This window comes from Anastrepha ludens, chromosome 6 (genome assembly GCF_028408465.1).
Source record: "Anastrepha ludens isolate Willacy chromosome 6, idAnaLude1.1, whole genome shotgun sequence".
Lineage (NCBI taxonomy): Eukaryota > Metazoa > Arthropoda > Insecta > Diptera > Tephritidae > Anastrepha > Anastrepha ludens.
Window position 1 is genome coordinate 15978084 of NC_071502.1, and position 14002 is coordinate 15992085.

The 14002-nt window shown below is 38.9% G+C and overlaps 1 protein-coding gene across 4 annotated transcripts in view; it reads left to right on the top strand.

Annotated features, from left to right (window-relative positions):
• Positions 1 to 1513: 1513 nt before the first annotated feature.
• LOC128868217 (uncharacterized) overlaps positions 1514 to 14002 on the top strand; it is a 90536-nt gene continuing 78047 nt past the window's right edge. The window contains exons 1-2 of one of the 4 annotated variants that reach the window (XM_054110052.1): positions 1514 to 1608; positions 2010 to 2130. The gene's annotated coding sequence lies outside the window, so the exon portion shown is untranslated. The other 3 variants (XM_054110051.1, XM_054110053.1, XM_054110050.1) reach the window with 3 other exon arrangements.

Here is a 14002-nt window from a genome sequence, read left to right on the forward strand (position 1 = left end):
GTTGTTCAGGCGTGTATCGTCCCATTTTTATTAATGGCGTAGCTTCTGCTTGTCAAATATCAACAAATGACAGCTTCAAAAGTGGCATCTACCGAAATAGCGGGGTATGCAAAATAACGCCTGTTATTGGAAACCCCTTTATGTAACAAAGACCACAACAGTCCAAATTTTAAACTTTGCGCAAGATTTCTAAAAGTTCGACAAATTTTGATAAAAAATTTCAAAATTATAAAACAAAACTGTGTATGCAATTTTATAGCTCAATAAATTTGAGTACTACAAAGTGCAAGTTTCAAGTAAAGTTTCAAGAGCTATAGGAAAGTTTTATAAAAAAAAATCACGTAAAATTCAGAAAAATGCATGAAATTTTTAATTAATAATAAATAAAAAAATAAAAAATAATCTAGAGGCGTTATATCGCACGATCTGGGTAGCCAATTGACAGGTCCCGAACGTGGAATAAAATGTTCACCGAACTCGGCTCTCAACAAGTCCATTGTTACGCGTGTTGTGTGGCATGTGGCATGTGGCACCGACTTGCTGAAACCACATGTCATGCAAGTCAGTAGCGCTCACCATTCACAGTTACGTTACGATTCGCAGCATCTTTGAAGAAGTACGGTCCAATGATACCTCCAGTCCATACACCGCACCAAACTGTGACCTTTTCTGGATACATTGGCAGCTCTTGCAATTCTTCTGGCTGATCTTCACTCCAAAATCGACACATCTGCTTATTTACGTACCCATTGATCCAAAAATAAGCTTCGTCGCTGAACACAATTTTTCGATAAAAAAGTAGATCTTAGACTTTCTTAACAGAAAACGCATTTTTATAATAAAATTCAATGATTTGCAAGCGTTGTTCGTTTCGATGCTTAAATTATAGACCAAACTGAATCGATTCATGGTTAAATTATAGACCAAACTGAAGATGTTTGACAGTGAAACAACACACGAAACGTTTAAACCAACTGTTTAAAAAGATAATAGCTAAAAAATCACCCTGTAGCTCAAAATTCTAGTTGCTAGTCTGCTGCGCATTTGCTTCTCCACATACAATGCCTCTCAAACCAAGAAAAAGCACTCACAGCCCAAACGTTTGGAGTGTACGCCAAACTTTCAACAATCACAAATCAAACATTTTACAGCCACTGCATTAACAACTCCTAAATATCTCTATTGCGCGCACACACACACACGCACACAAAGCCAGTCAAGCACGCACACTAAACTCAATCGATTTTGTGGGCGTTTTTCACCAACTGCAGTGCCAAACGCAACTGCACTACACACACACACACTCACACGGAAATCTGCATTTGTGTTGGTGTCTCACAAACAGGTATCATTGTATTAGTGATTATCTGTGTGCGCTTGCAGTGCGACAATAAGCAAGCGCGCGCGCACACATAAGCCAATGTGGCTGTGTATGCGTCAACTCACCACACTTGGACGAACGTCGCCGCCACACTCGGCAATCCGATTGGAATCGTATTGGTTATTAGCCGAGTGATAATTTCCAGAGCGTTCAGTTGTCTCGAACACCAACAGGTGTTAAAAACGTGTCTGAAAACGTAGAGCGGTTAGCGAAATACAAATCAATCGGTAAATACTATTCCAAAGCAAATAGAGGTGATATATATGTACATACATACGTACAAATATACACACTACCCATACGGACTAAGCACAGACAAACAGTGAAGATTTTGTTTTTTAGCAACGAATTCAACTGATTTGAGTTTTGTGAATTTTTAGTAATTTGTTTAGAAAAAAAACAAAAATATATTGTATATAAAAATTATTTAAAGACCAGCTTTTACCGAAAAGGTGATTCAAAAGTGCATTCCGACGAAAAAGTTAAAGTATAGCGACGGATTTTTTTCTCTTTTTTGTGGTGATTTTTTTTTTTCTTCTCTATATCTTGGTTTTGATTTTTTTTTTTTTTTGGTTTGTCTACTAACGGCAACAGGTTTTCTGAACCTTTATTGTGTTTCGTATTTCAGAGAAAACATTTTTTCAGCTTTCCTAAAAAATTTACGTCGTTTGAAAACGCAAATACTCAAAAGAGGATATAATACATAAATACATCGCAGCAGCAGCTCGAAAAAACATTATAATTTCAAGGTGAGTTGCGATTTTTATATGTAGAAACATCACGAAGGAATATGAATATAAGTTGCACATTTTTTCCATACAAATACATGTGCATGAAGGTATTTGTATGTAGTATATTTTGGTGATATAATTGAGTTGAAATTCGACGAGCGAGCACCTTTACCTACCTACGTGAATTTTTAAGTAAAAATAAAACAATAATAATAATAATAAATAACTACCCATAAAATACTAACTCAAAAAATCGCTGTCGTCGTCGTAGTCGTAGTCGCGGCATCGTTTAAGGAGTTGACTGGCTTATTGGTTGGTTGCTCGACTGTTGACAGAGCAGCGTCAAATGTCATCAGCTCAAAGGTGTAGAGTTAACTCTTTCTAGCGACATACAAATTCGTGCACATAGCACGTTTCTCTTACCACTTTTTCCCCCAACACATTCGTATGACAAATCACTACCACCACAGCGCCACAGCTACTGCCAACTAACTATGCAGCACAGTACCTACCTTCTTTTTCACCTCCGTACGTACAACATACGCGTACACATGTATTCGTGTGCGTATTTGTATTTGTAAGCAGTTATTCTTCCGATTTTCATTCCGTTTGCTTTCTACTCATCCGCAAGTCGCTACCTTTGTTTGTCATTCGTTTGCTTTGTGTGATTGTTTGTTACTGTTTTTTGTGTTTTTTTTTTTTTTCTTAATTTTTTTTTTCGCGAGCGTTGATCGCCGCCACTCGACACGGCGATATCTCAAAATAGAATTTCCTTAACGCTTTTGCGGCACACTCGTGGTTTGGTCAGTCGCGGCTTCGTATGATATACTTAGTAGTTGAGTATGAGTATAGCTTATTGGCGCACCCGCCGCGCATACACCCGACGTCGTCTTGTCACCCCACCAGTTTGTCATGTAGTCGTCATCAGTATATTCTTTACCTCTAACTGCATTATATGCGCATGTACTCGTCGTGCTAGTGTGTGTGTGTGTGTGAGTGCATGTGGTTACCACATGTTTCATGTGGGCGAGTTATGTTCCAAGTTATAATATTAATAAGTCGCAATTTCGGTTGATAAACACTTACAAGCCAGTATTTGAACTGTTTCAATGCTGAGCTTTCAATGCAAAGCTCGCCGTCACTGACGGGTTTTGCAGCAAAAGGTGTTGACACTGTAAGCAATCGTAGTGTCAGATGACAAAGGAGCACAGTTATGAATAGGCATGACACGACACAGACAACAGATGTTGTAGTTGCCCAGTAGAAGTGTGATCGATATACGCGTAGCGGGGGATAGGTGAAAAGCGAGAAAGCGAGAAATAAAGGTAGCGAGAAATAAAGGTAGCGACAAAACAATAGTATCTCAACAATTTTTAGTAACCCTGTGAAAATGCATAGAAAAACGAATCAAAGTCCAATCAAATTTTTATGAAAATTTCCATCACTTCCACACTCCATTAACAAAAAAAGTTCATTAAGTGCACTGGCTCGAAACTCGAGCGCGAAATTTGGTGGAAATCTTGGTGATCAATCCACGGATCTGAGACGAGAGATAAATTGCTCACGGAAACGACGACGCACTAAGTCCATTGTTTCCCGACTGTATGGCAAGTAACGCCGTCTTTTTGAAACCGAATGTTGTGGAGATCACTGACTTCAACTTCCAGTTTAAAAAAATCGTTTAAAACGGCGGGATAGCGTTCGCCATTCACTGTTATATTGGCGCTTGCCTTGTCTTTGAAGAAATATGGGCCGATGATTCCTCCAGCCCATATGTCATACCTAAATACCTGAATTTTGCTGATTGATGTAGCCATTAAGCAAAAAATGGGCCTTATCGCTGTACACCATAAGTTGACCTGAGCGCTCTCGATGAACTCTTTTCACAGAGCGCTGATTTTCGTAATAGAATTGTACAATTTGTAAACGTTGTTGAGACGTAAGTCTTCCCACGATGAAATGTCAATGAATACTGAAAAAAAATTATGTATTTAGTTTGACAGTAGTCACGCGTGAACTATCAAAACAACCTTATTGGAAAAAAGTAACTCCTATCTGATCACCCTTTACATATGTAATTATTATATGTATATATCTATGAGCTCTATCTTGGAGCTCAACTAACTAGCACTTCAAAAATCTCCACAAGAAGAAGTCTGGCAGAGTCCAACCCGGAGATTGTGATTGTAGGGTCACAGAACCCTTTTTGAAAGCCGATTGATGCGCTTGCTGTGTGGAACTGACATGTTGGTAATATAAGTAAATAGTACTCAGATTTTTTTTGGACTTGCGGCATCCATGCCCATTTTGAAGATAATGCCCAAGGAAAGGTTTTCAGTAAAGGATTAAAAGTTTTCGAAGGGCAAATAAGTCACTTTTCTATCACGACACCGATAGGTAAAGAATTGTCAAAGTTATTCACTAAATTGATTGCATAGATTGCGATAGTACACCCTGTATTTGTTGTAATTCCTGACGCATAACTTCTTTCAGCAGCCCACGGATTTTTTTTTTTCTTTTTTTTTTTGAAAAAGATGAGCCAAAACGCACCGAGAGATTGGTCACTCCTAGCCACTCAGTTTAAAAAGCCCATTGCATTCACAACTCTGGAGAGTGAAAGGGTAGGCAGTCATGAAGGAAAGGAGAGAAGTGACAGAGAGAAAGAGATAGGATAGAATAGAGACAGAGAGAACTAGTGCTGTGAGAATTTTCCAGATTCGTTGGTAAATCTGAGAATATCCCCCGATTTGAGAGAATGAATTTTACTCATACGCATGACTTCAAAAACCGAAATTCGTAGTCTTGCTCTGAGAAAGATAGGACACTCACAGAGAAAATGTGCCCAGTGCTATACGCCTCCTCTAAACAAGAGTAACAAGACAAACAAATTGGGTTCTACAATGATTCCAATGGTGATCATATGCTGAGCCCATAGGTTGTGTCCTGTAATACTAGCGACCAGCAACCGAACGTCTTTCCTTCCAAGTTCTAGTAGAGAGTTCGACAGTTTTCTGTTCGGGCTTGTCACAAAACACTTTGCAGTTCTGCAGCGTTCCAGACTGGACCATGGCTCTTTATATTATATAAATTGCATACATAATCGCTGCTCCAATTTATGATTCCTGTAGAACTGATTGCGGTTATAAGCTCTGGTCCTAGTGAGATAACCGCTGATCCACAGTTGGCCAACTCATAGACAATTTCATTCCCTTAAACACTGCAGAGTCCAGGAACCCAAATAAGTGCAATCTTATTCCATATTGCAACAGAATTAAGCTTCTTCTTACATTCTTGAACAATATTTGAAGTTTGCTTTGCGTTCTCTAGAGCCTCCAGTGCAGTCTTCCGTTTGGCAAAAACTTTTCATTTGCGATTCTTACCTCACTCGCCTTAATAGTCCGACTGGCGAATTGCCTTTTTAGTTGTGAAATCGAGAACAGCTTTTAATTATAGAGTTGCAGTTACCAAGAAGTGATTAAAATAAATTAGGAAAACCACATTTCATCATTATTTTTAAAATGCGGAAAAATTCATACATACACACATCTATAAAAAAACTGCATTCATGCCACAAACTCTTATTATTTTCTAAAGAAATTTATAAAAAAAAAGTCCCGCAATGCATTTTGTAATCGGCATATAAGAGTTATTCAGTTCACGTCTATCATAAATATCTACATTTTAGAAAATAAAGTCTAAAAATATGCAGGGAATGCTCCAACTTGCGCGGGTTTTTTTTCTATTTTGATGCAAATCGCTCCTTAAAGGCTCTTTCTTTCTTCCTTTCTTTCTTTGCGTAAATATGTTTGACTCAAGCGTCTGTACCTGTCGCAGGTTTGTTTAACACTTGATCTCCACTGCCCACCTGTGTTCGAATGCCTTCGCCAGCATTGCTCGTTCTCCACTGAAACGTTTGCAGTGAAAGGCCACATGTTCGACGCTCTTGACTGTATTCCAGCAACTCGGGCAAAACGGGCTGTCGGCCAGCTGGAAACGGTGTAGATATTCAAGGAAGCAGTAGAGTCCGGTAGCTATCTGAGTTAGGTAGTAGTCAGTATCGCCATGCTTCCTATTCATCCACCCTTCCAGGTGTGGTATGAGTTTGTAAGTCCACCAGCCTTTGGTTGACTCCCGGTCTTCGCTCGAATCAGGGTTGACGTCTTTGGCACTGAGGTGTTAAGCAGCGACCCCCTAGACTCCTTGGCACCACAAAATCTACTCAGATTTCTTCGGATGTTGGGTAGTTTTAAAGAAAATTAAAAAGGAAACCCGACTGCAGTACAATGGACTTACTGTTAACTGAGTGCTGGACTTGTTAGTTGTTCTGACAAAAAAAAGTTGTTTTAAAGAATTTCAGTTATATTTGAGTTTGATAAGTCCGTATCCACCATGCGTCGTTAGGAGGTTTTTGGTGTTTGAAAGTTTTGGTCCATAGAGCAGCCCTGCATAGCTCGCCGTCATCTTTGCGCAAAGTGTGGCCTATTCAGCCAAATTGTCTGCGTTTGATGCTGAGTTCGATTGGGAATTCATTGAAATTTTTTTGAAATTGAAATTTGAATAGGTCGAGCCAAAGAGCACCAAGAGATTTGGTGGCCCCTAAAACACTCAGACTAAAAAGCCCATTGCATTTAGAACTCTAGAAAGAGGGTAGATAGTCAGGAGGAAAGGAAAGAAGTATCAGAGAAAGAGATAGGAAAGAATAGAGACAGAGACAGAGATAGTTAGTCCTGTGAGAACTTTTCAGATTATTTGGCAAATCTGTTAATATCCTCCAGTTTTAGAGAACGAACATTACTCATTCTCATGACATCGGAACCCAAAACTCGTAGGCGTAGCAGGACACTCACAGAGAAAGTGCTCAGTGCTATCCGCCTCCTCCAAGCACAACAGCCACATTGGGTCCTCAATGATTCCAATGATGGTCATATGCTGACTCCATGCGTTGTGTCCTGTAATCATAACGGCCATCAATCGAACGTCTTTTCTTCCCAGTTTTAGTAGAAAGTTTGAAAGTTTTCTGTTCGAACTCGTCACAAAATACTTTGCAGTTCTGCGGCGTTCTGGACCGGATCAGTTCTGAGAGTTCATTGGTCGAATTGATTAATTCTTTTGGGCTGCTTAACTAATAATAAAAAGAGATTCAGCGCACACATTACCAAATCCTTAACTCTCTACGGAATAAAGAAATTAGTTGATTGAAAAGTTGTGGACTTGTAAACAGCTGCACTCAATTTATTTTTTCTACGCATGCCCAGCAATCTGCTTTAAATAAGTATACGAAACTTTGAATTCTGTACGGAACACGAAATATTGATAACTGATTGAGAGACCACGCAAATGCCACACACAAACATTTCTTTTCGTCCCTGGAGCAACATTTATGATTATGCACTTTCACTGATCGCCGTGAACCCAAAAATTTACGTATTTCAATGAAAGTTTCATTCACTTTTAATGGTAGCAAACAAAAAAAAAAACACAAAAAGTATATTTATGTATATTTTTTCGTTCTTATCTTCCTCCTATCTCTCCGCAGGCAGTATGTACCCTCTATTTCAAAAATAACCGAAACTTCTATAAATAAAATTTGTTTAAGTTATCATCTTTTATTCGATATTCTTGTCCAGCTTTGCCGTACAGCGGACTAAGTATGTGATTTGGATGTAAATAACTGTAGTTATTGCATTATCTTTGTTTGTATGTTTCATGCTGCGGTCGGAAATGAGTTTCGAGCAAAGAATTGCGAATGAATTTTTGTATTAAATTGAGCTAATCTTTCATCGAAGGCAACAAAGTTTTTGAGGGCGTTGATTAGCTTCAGAAGAAAAAGGTATATTTTTGACAAATTTAGTGATTTCAATAAAAATTAGCAGAAATAGTCTGTGTGGAAGTCACTGAAGGTAGTAGTCTGGCCAAATACTTTTTTTTTATAGATATTCTTCAGGATTGTTTTTTAAGAAAATAAAATACGATCGTTTTTAATTTTATAGAGTGGTTATTGTAAATTTCAAGGGCCGATGTTGAATGTGAACCACACCTAAACGTCAACGACACCGCTCGACTTTGTTCTGTGGGGTTATTTAAAAAAAAAAGGTGCACGTCGATAAGCCAGCAACAATTCAAGAGCTAAAGGATGAGATAATTCGGCACATTAACGGCATAGAACCACAATTATGCCTCAGCGTCATCGAAAATTTGGAGCATCGGATGGAGGTGTGCCTCCGAGGCCGCGGCGGCCATTTGGAGAAATGACAATAATTTAAAAAAAAAATTGTATTTTATTCAAAATCAACACCGGCCCTTGAAACCTAACCACCCTTTAGTATGTTATTATCGACATCAAATAGTATACAAGAAAAAAATTTTTTTTTTACATATTTTATTGTAGTAGCGTGGCAACAAAGTAAGCGTCTTAAAAACAAGATAGGTGGCTTGTCAACAGGATTTCTGAAACGAAAAAGTTAAACTGATTATTATTCTGTAGGCTCGTCAGGGGATTCCTTTTCAGAACTTCGTAAGCTCAATTGAATATTTGCGCTAAACAAGTTGACAGACACCAAAAACCGATAATGCACCCATCCACAGGTCAAGAATTATGCGTGAATTTCTGACAAAAAGTCACATTATTTCGTTGTACCATTCGTGGTATTCGCTTGAAATAACATCTTCCGACTATTCCGGCTATTCCCGAAACTGCATTTAGCGATGAAAGCAAAGTGCCCATTTACACAGGGAAACATTTGGAAGGAAAGCATTTTGTGCAGTGGTGAAGGACGGCCGCGGAAGAGATAGGGGATTTTGTCTCCCATACTGGCGACACGCTTTGCGCTTCATATTCGTGTTTCCAATTTTAAAGCAATTTTTGACAGTTGCTTCATTCGTTTTCTTCTTTTGTGGAAGAAAGTTCTGAATTCTGTGTTGGTTTTTAATCAAAAGGAAGAAATCGACGATGGCAAACATCAGAACGCTGCTTGAGAAATGCAGGATTATTTTTGCTAGTAAAATAGGTTAAATACGTACTCCGCTTTATGCGTTAACGGGTTGTAGAATATATCTGCACCGGAAAAACCAGAAAACAATTTTTGCCCGTTCGCGAGTGTTTTTTTCAATTACTGACTGATATTTGGCGGCATTGGTTTCAATTCGGCGCTTTAGCTCTATTAGGAGTCGTCCCTGCTGTGTTGGCCGAATCGTTCTCACCTGCTCGCTAAATTCCTTGAGCTCTGAGTTGGATTTTACTGCGGTTAGACTTTTTAGGGTTTATAAAAGCATCTGCCCTTGGTTTTATTGCTATTGCCTTTTTGTCCTTCTTCTGTTTGACAACTTTAGTCCACTCTTCCTCCTTTTGCGTTACCACCGAACTTACCAATTGCTCTTGTTTCTCCGCTGAGGCTGCAGCTCTCCTTTTTTTTTTTTGCTTGCGGAGTCTTTTCAGAGTCTTGCGAGTTTTCCTTGGGGCTCGATTGAGCCGTGAATCGCTAACCGCTTTGTAGTGGACTTTGTGTGTTTATGACACGGCTGTCGGCTGTTGTTTGGACTTCCACCGTTTGGCTCATGGGGACAGAACATGATGTCTTCTGCTCCGCCTCGTGTTACATAACTAGCTCCGTATGCCAGCACTTAATTATTCTGCACCGTTTTTTGATATCGCCATGCACGTTGTGCCGCGGTTCACCGAAACGGATGAGATCATCTATTTCAGAACCCAACTTGCCGACGAGATGGCTGAGCTTCTTACCATATTTAGCATTGGTAGTAGCATATTGTTTGCTTCAACTTTATTGGCAGAGCTCAGGAAGAACGTGGGATACGGTACACTAGACAGGGCTAGTTTACTGGGGTGGCAGCACTTGGTCGGGGAAAACCCGAGTCATTCCAGTAACGTAGAACCGGGAGGGGAACCATGGGAATGCTCAGGAAGCTCGTCAGAAGTCTTGCTGACTTTGCTGCTGCCTTTTCCACTGGAGTAGGTCCTGGTTTGCCTCTGTTTTGAGTAAAATTTGGCGTACCTTGGTAACGCCGAGTAGGTGTCTCCGTTGGCGTTAGCGACATGCTGTTTCCGTGCCCTGCGACTGCCGCCATTAAACGATTTTGCCCGTGTGACGGCGAATGAAACATGAAAAGAGATTTTCAGTGTCTCTCTTCCACATTGGTTATTATTGTCTTATATGGATTATTAAAAAATATTTGCCACAAAATGGTTCTATTTATCGGAAATTCATGTTTTTTTTTTAATAGAGCATGCACATAAATTTTAAAATATTTCAAAGCATCGCAGCTGCATAAACAATATTTGATTTTTTGATTTGTTCAAATTCTTCTTGATTTTTCGAATCGTAAAATTGATAATGATTTTTGAAGTCTACACAACAACAGACGTCTGTCTACCCATCATTGGTGACTGAAAAATTTGTCATGGCGCAAGCGTGGAGTGAAAAGGTTAACGGTTTCTTATCGATAAATGGCATACAAACATTTGTTTAAAAAATATTAAAAAAATTATAGATACAGCTAGTCAGTCACGCTGAGCACCTACACCACCAAGAACGCGACTAGACGCTATTGACAACAAAATAAACAACAAATTCCTGTTTGACGGTAAAACCAAAACAGCAAGAAAGACAAGAGAAACAGCTGCCAGAGCAAGCATAGCTCTTTACGTGCATAAATACATACATACATACTCGAATACATGCATACATACATACATACAAGCATACCTACTCTCATACATTCATACATACATACATTTACTCCCTAGTAGCAATGTGACAGATAAGAATAAGCAAAACTATCCAACAAAAACAAATGCCCAACTAGAAGGTCCTATATAGAAATCTGGTGTGTATCTGCAATACTACATAGGTACAAACATACATACAAACATACATCATTCCTTTTACCTACATACCTTTCGCGCAGCAGGAACGGGCACTAAGGTTGTGCCATGAAGAATGAGGGACACATTTTCAAATCGGCCACGCTATCGTCAATGCAAACAGGCCAACAAAGTCGGTGGAGCGAACTACATACATACTTACATATGGCCGCTAGGAAAGTGCGCATACAAATACACTTTTTGTGGAATGTATGCAAGCAGCTGTGTGTGATTTGGGTAAGCAAAAACGCATCGCAATGCGAAGCGAAATTTTCAAAAGGTGGGCAAAGACAAAATTGCAAACATTGCACATTTTACGCAGGCGCATGGTTGCATACAAATACAGTCATTAACACATGCACATACATATGTAGATATTCATTTTGTGTGACTATGTAACTATGAGCAAGCGAGAATATGCTGAGCTCATATGTCTCGTATTTGTATGTATGTATGTATGCTTGTATGTATGTGCACTACTCACGAGGAAACTATGAAGAGCAGCAAATGGAGAAAAACAAGTCGCAAACTCACCGTTTTAAATATTCACCTCAGGCGGCGAATGAACGGTTCTTTACATGCAGAAGCACACACAGGCATACATACCTACACAGCAAGACATTAGTGCCGTCAGTGGTAAATTATGGATAGGCTCAAGTAGAGGGAGACATACACACTCACACACACACTTATTTATGCATGCATGAAAATTATGTGTGTCGCCAATTGCTAGTTTCTGCAATTGACGGCATTGAATGCTGCAGCTGCAGCAACATGCAGTTAGCGGCCCACACAAATATTCTCGGCAAGAAGTTGTCAGTCAGTAAAAAAACTGAGCACATAAACACAAACATACATAAAGCATAAGCCCGTGTTGGATTTATTTATTTACATGAGCGCACACATGCATGCACGCATATTAGAATCAACTGGTAGTTGAAGGCGTGAGAAGCGTGAGCAGCCCCCTCCCGCTCTAATATCGGCTTTTATTTAGCAGTTTTTTCGATGTCAGAAATATTTAATTTAATTTTTTTTTTATTTTTTCCTTGATTTATCTTTTTATTTTCCATTTTCATTTTCCTTTTTCGTACATTTTGTGCATTCGAAACACTAAGAAGAAAACCGGTCTATTTAGTTAAGAGTCGCCGTCATTAGTCATTCTCACCACACTCTCAATAAAAGTGAAGCAAAGACCGCAAGCGAGCAATAGGAATAAAGTAATAAAAAGTGGCGAAAACGAGTTCATTTGGAGAAGCGATAACGTTTACTAATAGGTATTGAAGATAAAGATAAAAGATATTGAAAACAAAAAAAAACTTTAATTACAAAAAAGTCGGGCAAACTTGTATTCTCTATGTGGCAGTTTATAAGCCATTCCTTAGCATTTTCATATAGTGGCTTTTTTTTCTTCTCTTTCTTTTATATATATCGTTTTATCTAACCAATGCAGCGAGTTTTACTAACCGGGCAGATAATCAGTCACTAAGTTTAGAATGCCATTTGAAACGTTTCGTTTTGTCAACTGCCCGACAAATTTAGAGTTGCTAGTCCCGAATCTAAAAGTCTAGGTAGTGGCAAAAATGGAACACGCGAGACAAGATGCAAGATTGCAATTAACATAAAGAGCTATGGACCAGTCTGGAACGCTGCAGAACTGCAAAGTGTTTTGTGACAAGCCGAAACAGAAAAATATTGAAATGTCTTCTAAAACTTGGAAGAGAAGACGTTCGATTGATGGTCGTTATTATTACAGGCCTACAACCCATGGAGTCAGCATCATATGATCCCCATTGGAATCATTGAAGACCCAATTTGCCTGTCTTGTTACTCTTGTTTAGAGGAGGCGGATAGCACTGAGCATTTTCTGTGTGAGTGTTCTGTCTTTGCTAGAACAAGGTTACGAGTTTTGGGTTCCGATATCGTGAGAACGAGTAAAATTCGTTCTCTCAAACCGGAGGATATTTTCAGATTTGACAAAGAATCTGAAAAATTCTTACACAATTAACCATATCTGTTTCTGTCTCTATTCTACCCAATCTCTTTTTTTTTGTCACTTCTCTCCTTTCCTCCTTGACTATCTGCGCTTTTACTTTGCAGACCTTGGGATAAACCGGCTTGAATGTTTTAGCAGTTACCAACCTCTCGGTGCTTCTTGGCTAGGCCTTTTCAAATTTCAATTTCACGTTAATGCCAAATATGTGGAGCTTGCTTAAGACTGCCAGCTACTAAACCTCACCACTTCTACTATATACGGCTAACAGTAAGCACTTCAAACTTATCGCTGTTATACTAAACTTTAATAAATCAGATAGTCAAAATCAGATAGCCAAACAAGCTTCCAAATGTGGTCTACAGTGTTTTACTTAAGTTTTTCGTTTTTTTAAGTATGAGATTGGAAAATATCAAAATAAATGGAATATTTATAACAAATATTCAATTTGCACAAAAAAAAATTTTTTTTTAATTGTTGTTCCACATTCAGTGATACTCAGCGTTTATGAATTTAGGTATGTGTACAAATACATCTTCAAATAAATTTCACGTACGCGTCGAGTACTTCAAAGTGGTCAAACGCGCTTTTAAGCATAACTTTTAAGTATTTCAAGTATTTCTCATTTTATTTGCGACTGACAAATATTTCCACTAGAATTGAGCAAACGCTCAGCATTCGAATGCCAGCCAACATTCCATTACAAAAATCAGCAACAGCAGCAGCAGCATCAATAGCAGCAACAGATGGTCGGTCGGTCTTTGCGTGAATCGAAGCAGCAAAATGTTTGCTAAAATTGATGAACTGCAAATGATAATGAAGTTGTGTGCAGATAATAATGACGAGAGTGACGATGACGAAAATGTTGACGTAGAGGTCTCGGTTGAAGAATACGAGAAGATTCAGCTGCGTTAATATTATTTACTACAGACCATCACAGATGGCTATTGCTTTTCGTTGCTCGTTGAAGATCAACGCAATTTTTGTGCTTGGTGGGCTTGTGCATTTGCTCAACTTGCTGT